The 13471-nt window shown below is 35.6% G+C and overlaps 1 protein-coding gene across 5 annotated transcripts in view; it reads left to right on the top strand.

Annotated features, from left to right (window-relative positions):
- The window catches only part of LOC108716926 (adhesion G protein-coupled receptor B3), a 490100-nt gene that overhangs the window by 290226 nt on the left and 186403 nt on the right, over positions 1 to 13471 (top strand). The gene's annotated exons all lie outside the window — the stretch shown is intronic.

Here is a 13471-nt window from a genome sequence, read left to right as displayed (position 1 = left end):
TTCAATAAAACGTAGCATTTATTTCAAATGCAGTAAAAGCATGTGTAAGTTACAGCCAACTTATCTATTCAGAATTCTGTTCAGAGTCGATACATAGCGACGTTTCGGGAACATCTCGTTCCCTTTCTCAAGCACGGCTCTGCCACAGAGTATAACATACAGAGGCATCCATTTCTTGGATCGTATTATCGCATAAAGACGGAAGTGATGTAGTCGGTTGCCATGGACACGCGTATCTCAAGATATCGCGTGTACATGGAAGCGGATACATCTACTGCCCCTTAGTAACCATGAGCATTATTACATAGCAACATCAGATCAGTTACAATAGTATGATTCTAATAGCAGATGTATCGAAGTATAACACAACATATATGTCTACAATTACAACTCACATGGGAAAACCTTCATAAAAATAAGTGCAAGTCAAAATCTCAATTTAATCCTTTAGGGGTTAATGTTTTCAACCTGTCAATCCACTGGACCTCAGTTCTTTTTAAAATTAAACTACGATCACCCCCTCGTTTGGGTGGGGGAATATGCCCTAAACTGATGTGTGTCCCATATCTATGCAATGTCTTGATACAGGTAAAGATCTATTTTTAACCTTGATGGTTGATCTATGCTGGGAAAACCTATCTCTAACTTTCTGAGTGGTTTCACCAACATAGATCAACCCACACGGGCAAACCATGTATATATATATTTTTATTTATTTATATATATATATACATTCAATATGCCAAAACATATTTATTTTATCTGGAACAAAGAAACCAAGAAATATCAGTCCCCAAGCAGCAATTCAGACTTGACCAGATAAACAAAACAAGACAGATGTAATAATAAAGCTGTTCATGGTATCAGTGAAATTATCTGGTCAAAAACTGCTTCAATAGCTGCTTCACAGTTCAATGAATCTCCCTCACTGTCTTTGTCAGGGTTTTATTGATTTCGGTTGAACATAGAAGGCTTTCATTAATAAGACAATTACCACCTATACAGCAGGTCAGGTTAGCTTTCTTTCATTATTAATGACCTTAAATAATGTACTCTGGTAAACTTCTATGAAAGTGTTTACTCACCCAAAGATGTTACTTTGCCCTATGAGCAGGTTTAGATGTGTCGCTCTCTCTCTCTTTCTCTCTCTCTCGCTTATATATATATATATATATATATATATATATATATATATATATATATATATATATATATATATATATATATATATAGTCCATAGAATAGCCAGCACTCACGAAATACGGTTTAAATTGCCTGGGTACAGTCTCAAAATTCAAATAGTAACCAACAAAAAGGATCCGCACTCTCAGGTCTTAAATATAGTATAAAAAAATGTTTTATTGTTCAATGCGAGTCTCGCATTGAACAATAAAACATTTTTTTATACTATATTTAAGACCTGAGAGTGCGGATCCTTTTTGTTGGTTAATATATATATATATATATATATATATATATATATATATATATATATATATATATATATATATTTTGATCTCAAATCTTTTCACAATTGTGTAAAATGGTTTAATGAGTTTTTATACAGAGCCACTTTTAATTCTTTGGTGGCCTTCTGTGAAATCGTTCTCTACTTTTGCCTTTCTTATCTTTGGATTTTCATCTAATAGCAAATTGTTTGTGTGCATCTGTAACTATAGCATTCTTCAAATATAAAGCTTATGCTTTACTTTTATCATGTGATGGGCTCTTCACCCTTTTTTAAATTTGCCCCCATAGGGGCAAATTTACTAAAGGTCAAAGTGGACTTTTCTAGGGAAAATTCGCCAAAATGACAATTTGCAGGGACATCGCCAATTTGCTAAAAGGCATAGAGAATAATTCACTATCGAAAAAGCTCAGCACTAGAGAAGATTTGACCGTTTCGCCAGGTGAGCAACTTTCCAGTCGGTTACCCTTTTTGGCCAGAGTCTGTTTTGCCAGGTTATACCTGCCAAATTGATAAGCTGAAGCTACATCATATAATGAATGCCAAAAAAAGTCATAAAAAAGACAAAAATGCATTTTTTCATATTTTAATGTGAGATTATGTTTAAAAGTTGTAACTGTTAAATATATGTATTTTTAAAAAAATGTTTAACCATTTGAAGCTCATTCCACAATTGTTTTAGGGTGAGCTCATGTCTAGGCCAGTAGAGGATCTCTTTTGTCTTAATTTTGTTTCCTTGGACATTTTTAATAATAAGTGGCAACTTCAAGCAATTTCACCTATACTCACTAATAAAAACATATAAATGACCTGTATGTACCCGCCATATTTCAATTGACATAAGGGCAAGTATGTTAACGAAGTTTCACTAGGAAGAAAGAAATGCTAGCGAAAATTCATTTAGAAATGTCCGTACTGACAAAAGCATTCATCTGCCGAGGCAAAACTTTATGAATTAACGTCTGATGAAGTTGTGCGAAGTGTGGCAGAGCCTTCCAAGGCGAAAATTCGACTTTTAGTAATTTTGCCCCATATAGAGTAATAGTTACAAAGCTCAACAATAAACAGCTAAATCTAAAGCTTTCTGTATATACAGAAACACAACAACATTCACAAACTAAATTAGAGTACCATACAATTAGCACTTGTATCCCTGCCCACAATTAGTGCAACTGAGCTATGTCGGTTCAAGACAAAACACAAACTGACAGGCTTGTAGCTAAAAACACAGTAATTTTCTTACATAGTTGCATCTTGCATAAACACCTTTTTAATCCTCAGGTATACTGTGTATGCTGGTTCATGTGCTCCCCTAATCAACCAATGTGGCAATATGTCTGCCTTTGGCTCTTAAATGTAAAAAGGTATGAAATCTAATCAGCAAAATGATACGTGATTTCTCAACCACACACACAGGTGGGACACATTAAAAAGATTATATTTCATGCAATAAAGTTAGTGAAGGCTGCTGCCATAACTACAGGGCTATAGCCATCAAACCTATACTATTTTCTTTGTGAAAATAACCTTTTTGGTACAAAAATACTGCTGCTAAGCTTTCACGTACTGAACATTTAAAATTTACATTTGCCATCAATTCAGGCAGTGTTCCATTAGTTTGCTCACAGAATCCACAGAAGAGTTGGGCTGCGTGACCTTCCATTATGAGCCCATGAAGAAGAATGTTTCAAATCACTCTGCTGAAATATTCATTTCACATTCAATCCAGTCTAGACAACAAGTCCGACTCAACTGGATACTTTAACAAAAGTAATGAAGAACCATTAGCCATTTTCATATATTACTAAATTGCAGTTCTAAATATAATACCCATACACATTTATTTTAAAAATAAGAAAGTACATTCTGCGAGACAGTTGTGCCTCAAGCAGTTTTTGCATATTTTGCTTTATAGCAATGGACCAGTTACCTTATTGGGTTTTGATTTAATATTAATAGTAAAAGAAAAAAACATTTTCAATGTAAAAACTGACTGAGGTATGTAACTTGCCAGTTTATATTTTATTTTATTCTGATGATAAAATTGCAAAATCGTAACTAAAAAAAAATCCATGAATCCGTTAAATGGATGAACTTTCTGTCCATTCCCATACCTTCCGCTGCTTGTCCTGGTTACATGACAGAATGAAATAATGTAACAGTATTCCTCTCTTTCTTACAGCCAAGATACCAGTTCCCACAATGCAAGTTTCTGTGATTCGTCTTCTTGGGTATCTATATCACAAAACATTGCAGGCATTGTTGGCATTGCGGTCTTGAATGGAAGAAGACTGATTTCAGTAGTACCGTATATACTCGCGTATAAGCCGAGTTTTTCAGCTCCCAAAATAAGCTGAAAAATGCTGCCTCGGCTTATACGCGGGTCAGTTAAAAAAAATTACCTATTTGATGCGCGTGCCTCTTCCGTGCCTCTTCCGTGCTGATGGCTGCGCCTGCGCCTTCCCTCTCTTGCTGACTGCTGCCTGGCTGCCGCCCCTGACTCCCAGGCTAGGGAGTGTGTGTGCCCGCGGTGCGCGCTCCCTGCAAGGCGTGCTGCTGCTAGTGGTGTCGGAGGAGGAGAGAGTCAGGGAGGGGGGCGGGCCGCGTGTCTCACCGAGTTTCCTCGTTATCACTTGCCGAGTTGGGGGGCGGGCTTAAGGGCCCGCCCCGAGTTAAGTTGCGGTCGGTGGATACCATGGCGGAAGCAGCGGGAGCGTCCAGCCGGCACGAGAAGAGCCTTGGGCTGCTCACTAGTAAGTTTGTGTCGCTGCTGCAGGAGGCGAAGGATGGGGTGCTCGACCTGAAAGTGGTAAGTTCCCCGTAATCCGTGAGCAGCCCGGGCTTGTTTTTCTGGGTTATCCAGACAGTGGCTGGGTACTGTGCAACAGGGCAATTAGAGGGACTCAGTAATGTGCTGCCTGTAGTACCTGCACTGACCACAAGGGGTGCAAGTTAGACTAACGGGGCTGGCATGGCATGCTGGGTATTTTACTCCAGGGTTGCCATGTTGTCTGTTTTCCAGCCAAATTAGGCTAGTAATTTAAAGCCCAGGCGGGTTTTGAAAGCACAAACTAGTCAAGGTACGGATTTGGGCTACTTTTTGGGCCTTTGGCTGCTTGGAAACCAGCTGAAATTTTTCCTTGCCCTAATGTGCTAAATATTTCCCAATGTATGTTGGGAAATGTAGTTTTTGTTTTAACAATTTGCCTACTGCAAAGTTTAATGTACAAGACTAAAATACCCAGGAGCCAAAATATTTGAATAGTATAAAAAAAAATATTTATTTTACATTACCGGTACTCATGTACTCTCCCACCTTTCATATTTAATATAGCAGCCTCAGTACTAAATGTGTAAGTAGGCATGGTGTGTGGAGGCGTGACATGATTATTGAAACTTACCAGTAGCGGCTGCATTTCTCACCCTAGGCTTATACGCGAGTCAATAAGTTTTCCCAGTTTTTGTAGGTAAAATTAGGTACCTCGGCTTATACACGGGTCGGCTTATACACGAGTATATACGGTATGTCGTTGATTTTGGTAGATATATGTAGCTTTCCTCTTTAATAAATAACACCACTCTTTTTTGAAGAATTGATGGTATTATAGTTTAGCTTTGCTGCTGTGATGTTATTTTTGTTTTACTTTATACTTTTCCAATATTGCTAAATTGTCAGTTTTTCTGATTTTTACCCAAAATGACTAAATTGAAAAGAAATATGGTACTAAAATAAATGTGTTTAAAATGCCCATTATGTCAAATTTGACAGCAGAAGGATACATTTCTAAGGGAAATTACTACACTTAAAATGAAATGCATTTGTCTGACATACCAAAACAGCGGGATCTCAACAGAGAACAACCACTTCACATAAAAAATTCACACAATGCTTGCATGCGAAATAATGATATAGTTCAAGCAATGTTGTGTTGTCACACAACCAGATATTTTTTTAGCACCATCAGACATCAATTTTAGTCAATTGTACTTTTTTTCCCTGCTATTTTGCTTCAACTAGTTCTCAACATCACTACCTATATAGTACTCAGCACATTATGTACCATGGACAGCTGTGATAAATATTCCCTTTCTGTACAATAAGGGCTAATAGTTCAAATATCACTTCATCATTGAAGTAAATAGATTTACTTGATTGAGCCAAACTATAGATCTACCATTCTTCATAAAATATATTTCATCCCATGCTTTTCAGTGGGGTTTGTCAAATGGGTTGCTACCACATATTTTTCTCACATCATTTTGTTTGAACGTTTGTTACATAGTATTATACTTTTTAATATTATTATTATTAGTAGTAGTAGTATTATTATTGTGTTTTCTTTATATAGTGCCAACATATTTCACAGTGCTCTTACAAAGAGTATTTACTATTGAAGATTACAATCTGTGGTCCCTATCACATTCACACACACTATGGTCACTTTTATCAAAATTAACCTGCCTGTATGTTTTTGGAGTGTAAAACCAGAGGTAATCCACACAAATACAGAGAAAATGTATGAACTCCTTGCAGATATTGCCCTGGATTAAAATGCAGAGCTACAGTACAAGACAGAGTGTGTCAATGTGCTGTCCATCATAATATGTATGTGAACAGAAAAAAAGCAAATTTGCAAGTGTATGGAGGACTTTAAATTTAACACACATTCTTCTGTTAATTACAGCAATAGTGAACCTGATAAAGATTTTATATTGATCTGAAATTCCTGATAGAATCAGTCAAATAAATACAAAGAAAAAAAACCCATGTTGTTCCCTGACTTGAGATTCTGCTGACTCATTATATGCCTCGTATTCTGCTAAATATCTTTATAGATCTCTATATAACATAAATGGTCAGCTCTGGTTACATTGTCTGTCAGGTCTAGAATGGCTAGATCTCAACTTCTATGTGCTTTATATAAATACAGTTGTGTATATCTGATCTTGTATGAGTTGTTGAATTATTGTGTAATGAAACGTAAATTCAACTCATTCTGTGCACTTTTATTTGCTTTTGTTTTTGTGCAATGATGATTCAGGGAGTCATTTACTAAAATACGATTTTTAACTCATAATATTAATTAAAAAAAAAGCTTGACCGAACTTCCATGGGAAATTTTAGTGTATTTATTAATAGAAAAATTCAATTTGATCGGATCATGAAAAAACTCGATAAAATCGAGTGAAAACTTGAATCGTACCAATTTTTCGGGCTAGATTTTTTAGATTTTTTGCCTGAAAAACCACTAAAAGGTTGGATTTTAACGCTAAACCTAGCACAGACCACAATAACTTCAAATTTGGATAAGTACCTCTCCTATTGCCTCTCCTATTGCCTTATATTGTCTCAACAGGTCTGAGATTTTTTGGATTCTGGTGTTTTGCAGTTTAGGGGCATATTACATCTCGAAAGAAACCTAATTTCTTTCCTCTAAAATTCAAGTTTTCTAGTGAAAAAAATCTTGCAATTCAAGCTTTAATAAATAACCCCCTCAAACTTCCTTATACCACTAATGATTCAATGTTGTCACTGTCTGTTCACTATTAAGCATGCATATAAACTAACCCAACACAATCATGTCTGACTGCTTTTCATGAAACTTCAGCCTTGCTAGTACACTCTGGTCTTCTGCTGCAATTCTTTGTGTGGGGCCACAAGCAATCTGTCCACCTTGTAATGAAAGTGCTAAACATTGTTTGTGCTTTCTATACCAATGTTATCCTTAATTTAGTTGCACACAACATAAATATAGGGAGAGTAACCCCACGTGCAAGAGCAGCTCTTGGGTAGACAGAAAGTATGTGCATTACTTGCATGTGGCACAGTAGGAAGCATGCTATTTTTATTCCAAGATATTGTTTTTCTTTTTTTTAATTTTGCAGGGTTTTGTAAAAGACATTCCTTTGAACACAATACAGATAAAAGATGTCTGAATACTCTAGGGTTTATTGCAAACAAACTCCAAAAAAAAACAGGTGTTTTGCTTCAAGGAAAACATTCATGCATAAACAGGATATATATTACCGAAAAGTCCAGCAGCATCAAATTGGATGTGAGCAGAATAATATTTACAAATGTAAATGGTAATATTTCAGAGCATACTGTTTCTTTGTCAAGCTATCATTTCACTAATGGAAAAATTACCCTCAAAGGATACATTGGATACAACGCAGATATGTGCAAGTTAGAGAATGGGTAGGGTGTGATATGGGGAGAAGTCTATGTGCCAGCACAGGCAGCACCTTGTTGCATTTGCACAGTAAGTTAAAGATCATAACAATCATCTATGACAATCATCACAATGCTGCTCATCTCTTGCCATACACCAAAAGTTTACTATTTTCTTTCTCACTGGAGCTCAATATATATAATGAAAACATGCTAAGTGATAAAAACACCCATTGAATCCAATGCATTTGGTGTAAGAAAAACACCCATTGACTTCAGTGCATTTGGTATGAGAAAAAAAATGCCTATTGACTTCAATGCATTTGGCACAAGAAAAAACACCCATTGACTCCAATGCATTTGCAAAAGTACACTGCCAAAAAAGCCATTGATTCCAATACATTTAGTGAAATGTTGCCATTTGGTGATTTTTGTCTGTGCTTTAGCAAATTTTTTGGCATAACATAAAAAGCATAACAGTTTTGCTCATCAATAGCTTGTTCAGTAACAGAAAGACTGTGGTGTTGTTATTATTATTTAAAAATATGGCCTAACATTTCTAAATACTAATGAAAAAAAAATTCTTATGGTTTACATAATCCCAGTGTGATATATGTACAGGTAAATTTAAAGGAACATTAACATCAAAAAATAAAAGTGTTTTAGAGTAATGAAAATATAATGTACTATTGCCCTGCACTGGTAAAACTGGTGTGTTTGATTAAGAAACACTACTATTGTTTATATAAATAAGCTGCTGTGTAGCAATGGGGGCAGCCATTCAAAGGAGAAAAAGCTGAAGTTACACAGCAGATAGCAGATAAGCTCTGTCTGACTAATGGTGTTATCTTTTATCCATTAGTTTTCCTGTGCCATATAGCCGTTTTTCAATTTCCGCCATTGCTCCACAGCAGCTTGTTTATATGAACTATAGTAGTGTTTCTGAAGCAAACAGATCATTTTTACCAGTGCAGGGCAACAGTACATGATATTTTCATTACTTTAAAACACTTTCAGTTTTTGGTGTTACTGTTCCTTTAATGAGTGTACTAGGACAGAGGGACAGAAGCAAAGGGGCTTTTAGTGATAGGGAAAGATATGTTCCCAGATACTTGGACTAGGATATTACTTCTAGTTTATATAATAATTTAGTTGTTGTTCTTAAATGTAAATATGTAAGCAACCTTATACTGTATATTTTGTCCTATGATTTGAAGTACAGATTCTAATGTCCCCAGTGCAGGTGAGGTCATCTGCCAACTAAAAAGGTTACAAATGAATTGCACACTAAAACTTTAGACCAAAAGTATACTTAATTTGCATTTTAAGTGAATGGAGCATGCAATTTATTTAAAAGCATTCTGGCTATAATTGGATTTTAATTGTGTATAGTTATCTCTTTTTAACTATGTGTGCATTTTAGTAAGTGGATAGTAGAGATCTATAAAAAATGTTCCTGGGTTATGCTTGACTTATTCCTAAAGATTATCAATGATGTAGATAAAATACTGTTTTTTGATCGGAAATGACCCAAAGGATTCAAAAATCTAAGGTAGGATACTGTATTGTATAAAGCTGTTTTGTTTTTGAGAAATTCTAGATATTTACTTGGGTTATTAGGACTCATTTACAATTATATCAATAGATGCAGCATACTTGCCCCTAAAGAATCATGCAGAATGGAAGGTTCATATTTCAGGAACTGTGGATTCATTTTTTAAGGTAAAATCAGAAGAAACTGCCTTGTGTCATTACCCAATTAACATTGATGTTAATTGCTACTTAGAGTATGGGGTCTATATAGCCATGAGTGGAAGAGACATATTTAATAAACTTCTAACTACGTGTCTATGAAGATTCTCATCTATCCAGCTCATGATATACAGTACCTAGTAGAATTAAGACAACTGGACACAGAGTTTTCTTGAAAACGTTTCATCCAAGTGGCTTCTTCAGTTCAACTGAAGTGGTAGGGAATTCCCAGGCATTTAAAATCTTGACAGTAGCAAAGTCACAGACATCCAATCACAATGGTTCCATTGAACTTCAGTTAGGTGTTGGCTGAAGAGTGTGGAAGTGTGATTCCAGTCACAATGGTATCATAATTTGCATTGAGGCAGTTGTAAATCTTTTACTGTACATGACTGGAAGTATGAATTGTTTGTGAAGGATGTCAAAGCAGCATTGTAGGTGATTGATGGCAATTGGCCCCCTCATCAGTTCAGGGATGGTTTTCCAGTTTGGCATAAATGGCCTCTTTCACACCTCTTTCAAATCCACAATCCTCTTTATCCAAGATGTGCACATTGCTGTCCTAAAAGAAGTGTCCTGTTTCTTTGAGATGTAGATAAAATGCTGAGTCTTGTCCTGAGGAGTTAGCTAGAAGGGCTGAAGAAGCCACTCAGATGAGTGGTGAAACGGTTTCAAGAAAACTCTATGGAGGTTATTTATATTTATATATGTGCGATTTATTTCAATATTTTTTGCTACAAACTCCAAACAAATCCGCTTGGGGTTTTTTTTACGATTATTTTTTATTACATTTTCCATAAAATTTAATCTGCTGTAAAAAAAAACATATATTCACGATTTTTTCATCCGATTTTCAAGATTTTTTTGGAATTTTCACCAGAAAACTCAGAAAACTTTGGGGTATTGCAGAAACCTAGCGCACATTCTTGGGGTTTAATAAATTCTGAAAAATTTGTGATTTTATAAAAAAAAATCACAAATTTTTCGTGTTTTTTGCATTTGGATTTTAGTAAATAACCCCCTATATATCCAGTTGCTTTTGACTGATTTCTACTAGATACTGTATATCATGACCTGGATAAATGAGAATCTTCATAGACTTTTCCCATATAGGTACAATGTTTGACTTAATTCTACTAGATAATGTTCTAAATACATATACAGGAATGGAATATATTATCTAGAATGCTTTGGACTTGGGGTTTTCCAGATAAGGGATCTTTCCATTTTTTGGATCTCCATACCTTCTGCTAAATATCATTCAATAAACTCAATAGAATTATTTTGACACAAATATGGATGTATACAGCTTAGTTACCACCAAGAACAAGCTACTGTGTTGTTATTATTACAGAGAAAATGGAAATCATGTTTAATATGATAATATAATATTTTTTATGGTGGGTGGCCTTTCTATAAATTCAGAGCTTTCTGGATAAGTGATCCCATACCTGTATATCTGAACTTGCCTTATTAAATGGCCATTCTAAAGTATGAGGAAATAACATGATAACACTATCCCTTTAAGTAATGTATACGTGGGTAGGGGTTAAATGCTTCATGTAAAAACAAAAGTAAAGTGCAAAGAAGCACAACTAAGTTTAAAAAAGGAATCAGAAAGTCAGTCAATCATATTCATATAAGGAGTAATTTACTACATGCAGGGCAAGATACAAAGTGCACAAAACAGAATCAATCCCCCACTTTTTTGTACTTTGCACCCAGTGCTGCATGTCGGAAAATATCTGCAGGTCTCTGTACTCTAAATGCAAGGTGAGATCACTAGTGGCCAGAGTTCTCAACAGGGCCCTGTGCTCACCATATGACTTATAGCAGGAAGTAAGGACAGGGTTGGCTTTCACCCACTGACATTGTGTTCTGCACCTTGCTCTGCAGCCTGACTACTGACAGTACTGCTCTGTGAATGAAAACACCTGATATGTATGAAATATGTTCTATTAAGTTGAATACTGAATATGTTCTGTTAAGTTGGCTTACTACTTCTATGAAACATGTAGTTCCTATAGCATGTATTACAGTGAAACTCGAGGAAAGGGACGATAGCCTCATGAAACTTTGTGTATGCTGGCTACCTCAAAATAATAAAAGGAATTTGAATATACTTGAAATTCGATTGGGGGGTTATTTATAAAAAAAAAATCAGATATCTAAAACTTTTATCGACTCGAAAACACAAATCGATTTCGACTAAACTCGATTCGAGTTTTTGCTCCGTCAGGATGGCTACTAACATGTCCAAATTGGTCCCTGGATGTCTCCCATTGACTTTGAATTCAAGTTCTTAAAGGTCCAGAGAATGACAAATCTCGAAATTTGAATAAAAACTCAAATCGAGTTTGCATAATTCACAATTCGAATTTGAGAGTTTTGACCTAAAAAAATTGTGAAAATTTTTAATTTGACCCTTAATAAATCTGCCCCTTAGTGATGGGCGAATCTGACCTGTTTCGGTTCACCAAAAATTTGCGAAACAGTGTAAATTCGCCAAAATGCATTAAAGTCTATGGGCGAAAAAACTTTTTTGACACTCAACAAATTGTGTGACAAATGTTTGATACGTAGAAGAATCACCGGCACACAGGAGTTTGGTTGAGCAGGGTAAGCCCTTGCAATTTTATTAAATGCACTGCATTTAATTATGCAGATGCCGGTGATCCTTCTACGTACCTTGGCTGGGCGGTTGCCGATTCCCCTACCACCGAGCACCAGGAAACTCTGCTTGGGTTTGTGAGGAGTGCGGTTTCTCCAAATTGGCTTGGAACTGACAAATGTTTGACCCATGACACATTTTTTTCACCCATTAGTCTAAGGGCATAATTTCCACGGCAAAAATTTTTGCTTATCGCTACGGTGCCCTAAATTTCCTATCATCACTTGAAAGAGAAACTCTCTGCTCACTGATTTTAGCAGTGACCATCAGACATCACATAGAAATGCTGTATTTGGCGTATTTGGCATATTTGCTTTAGACAAAACATTTGCCTTTTTGTGGTAAATCGTGACAGGCAATTAAGGCCATTCTTCTTGAGATCATGTCAGGGCCAAGAAATGGGGACTTGTAAGGAGGAAAAGGGCAGTGGAGAATAGGTCAAACACAAAAAGTTCAATGGTGTTTAGTTAATCCTATTAGGTTTCCACTAATCCACAAACCATAGGTCTACAGGGCATAGTTTCATTTGGCCTGACATGTTTCCTGGATGTAACTAATATCCTTAATTTAAACAATATATGCAGTGTTGTTAATAGCAGATGAGGAAATGTATGTTATTACTTAGCATGTTTCCCTACATATTAACATGTATCAGAAAAAATCATATTTTAACTTACTACTAAATGTATGATTTAGGGGCAGATTTACTAAGCTCGAGTGAATAGTTTGAATGCAAAAATATTCGAATTTCGAAGTAATTTTTTGGTACTTCGACCATCGAAATGGTCAAATTCGATCGAATTCGATCAAATCGAAAGACTCGAACGACTCGAACGATTTTTTGAACGAATAAAAATCATTCTACCGATTGCTTAAATTCGTTAAAATCGTTCGATTCGAATGATTTCGTAGTTCAATCGAACGATTTTTATTCAACCGTTCGATCGAAGCTTTTGCGCTAAAATCCTTTGAATTCGATATTCGAATTCGAAGGATTTTACTTCGAGGGTTTTTTAACCCTCGAAATTTGATCCTTGATAAATCTACCCCTTAGTGTTGTAACAAGTATTCAGAACATACTGTACATTAGTAAAAGTTATAATTCATAGAAAATTCATTGTAATTAAATGATAAGTATTGTTAGCTGAATATTTCAACTTACCTATAGGAACAGCAATTCGCTTAAGGCTAGGAAAGGAAAGAAATATTCTGATTAGTTAATGCAAAATTCACAGCTTTGTGAACATTTACATGTTTGGTGAATCTGCACTAGAATTTAGCCATAGTTTTTGTTCTTTGGGGAAAAGGTCCAGTTTTTTGAGAAAACATCCATTCATCATTGCATTTTGTTCAAGAAAAAACTCAAGAAAAAATGTCCATTGACTCTGATAGATTTAGTGCAAGAAAA

This window comes from Xenopus laevis, chromosome 5L (genome assembly GCF_017654675.1).
Source record: "Xenopus laevis strain J_2021 chromosome 5L, Xenopus_laevis_v10.1, whole genome shotgun sequence".
Classification (NCBI taxonomy): domain Eukaryota; kingdom Metazoa; phylum Chordata; class Amphibia; order Anura; family Pipidae; genus Xenopus; species Xenopus laevis.
This window is presented reverse-complemented; position numbering and strand designations above follow the sequence as displayed.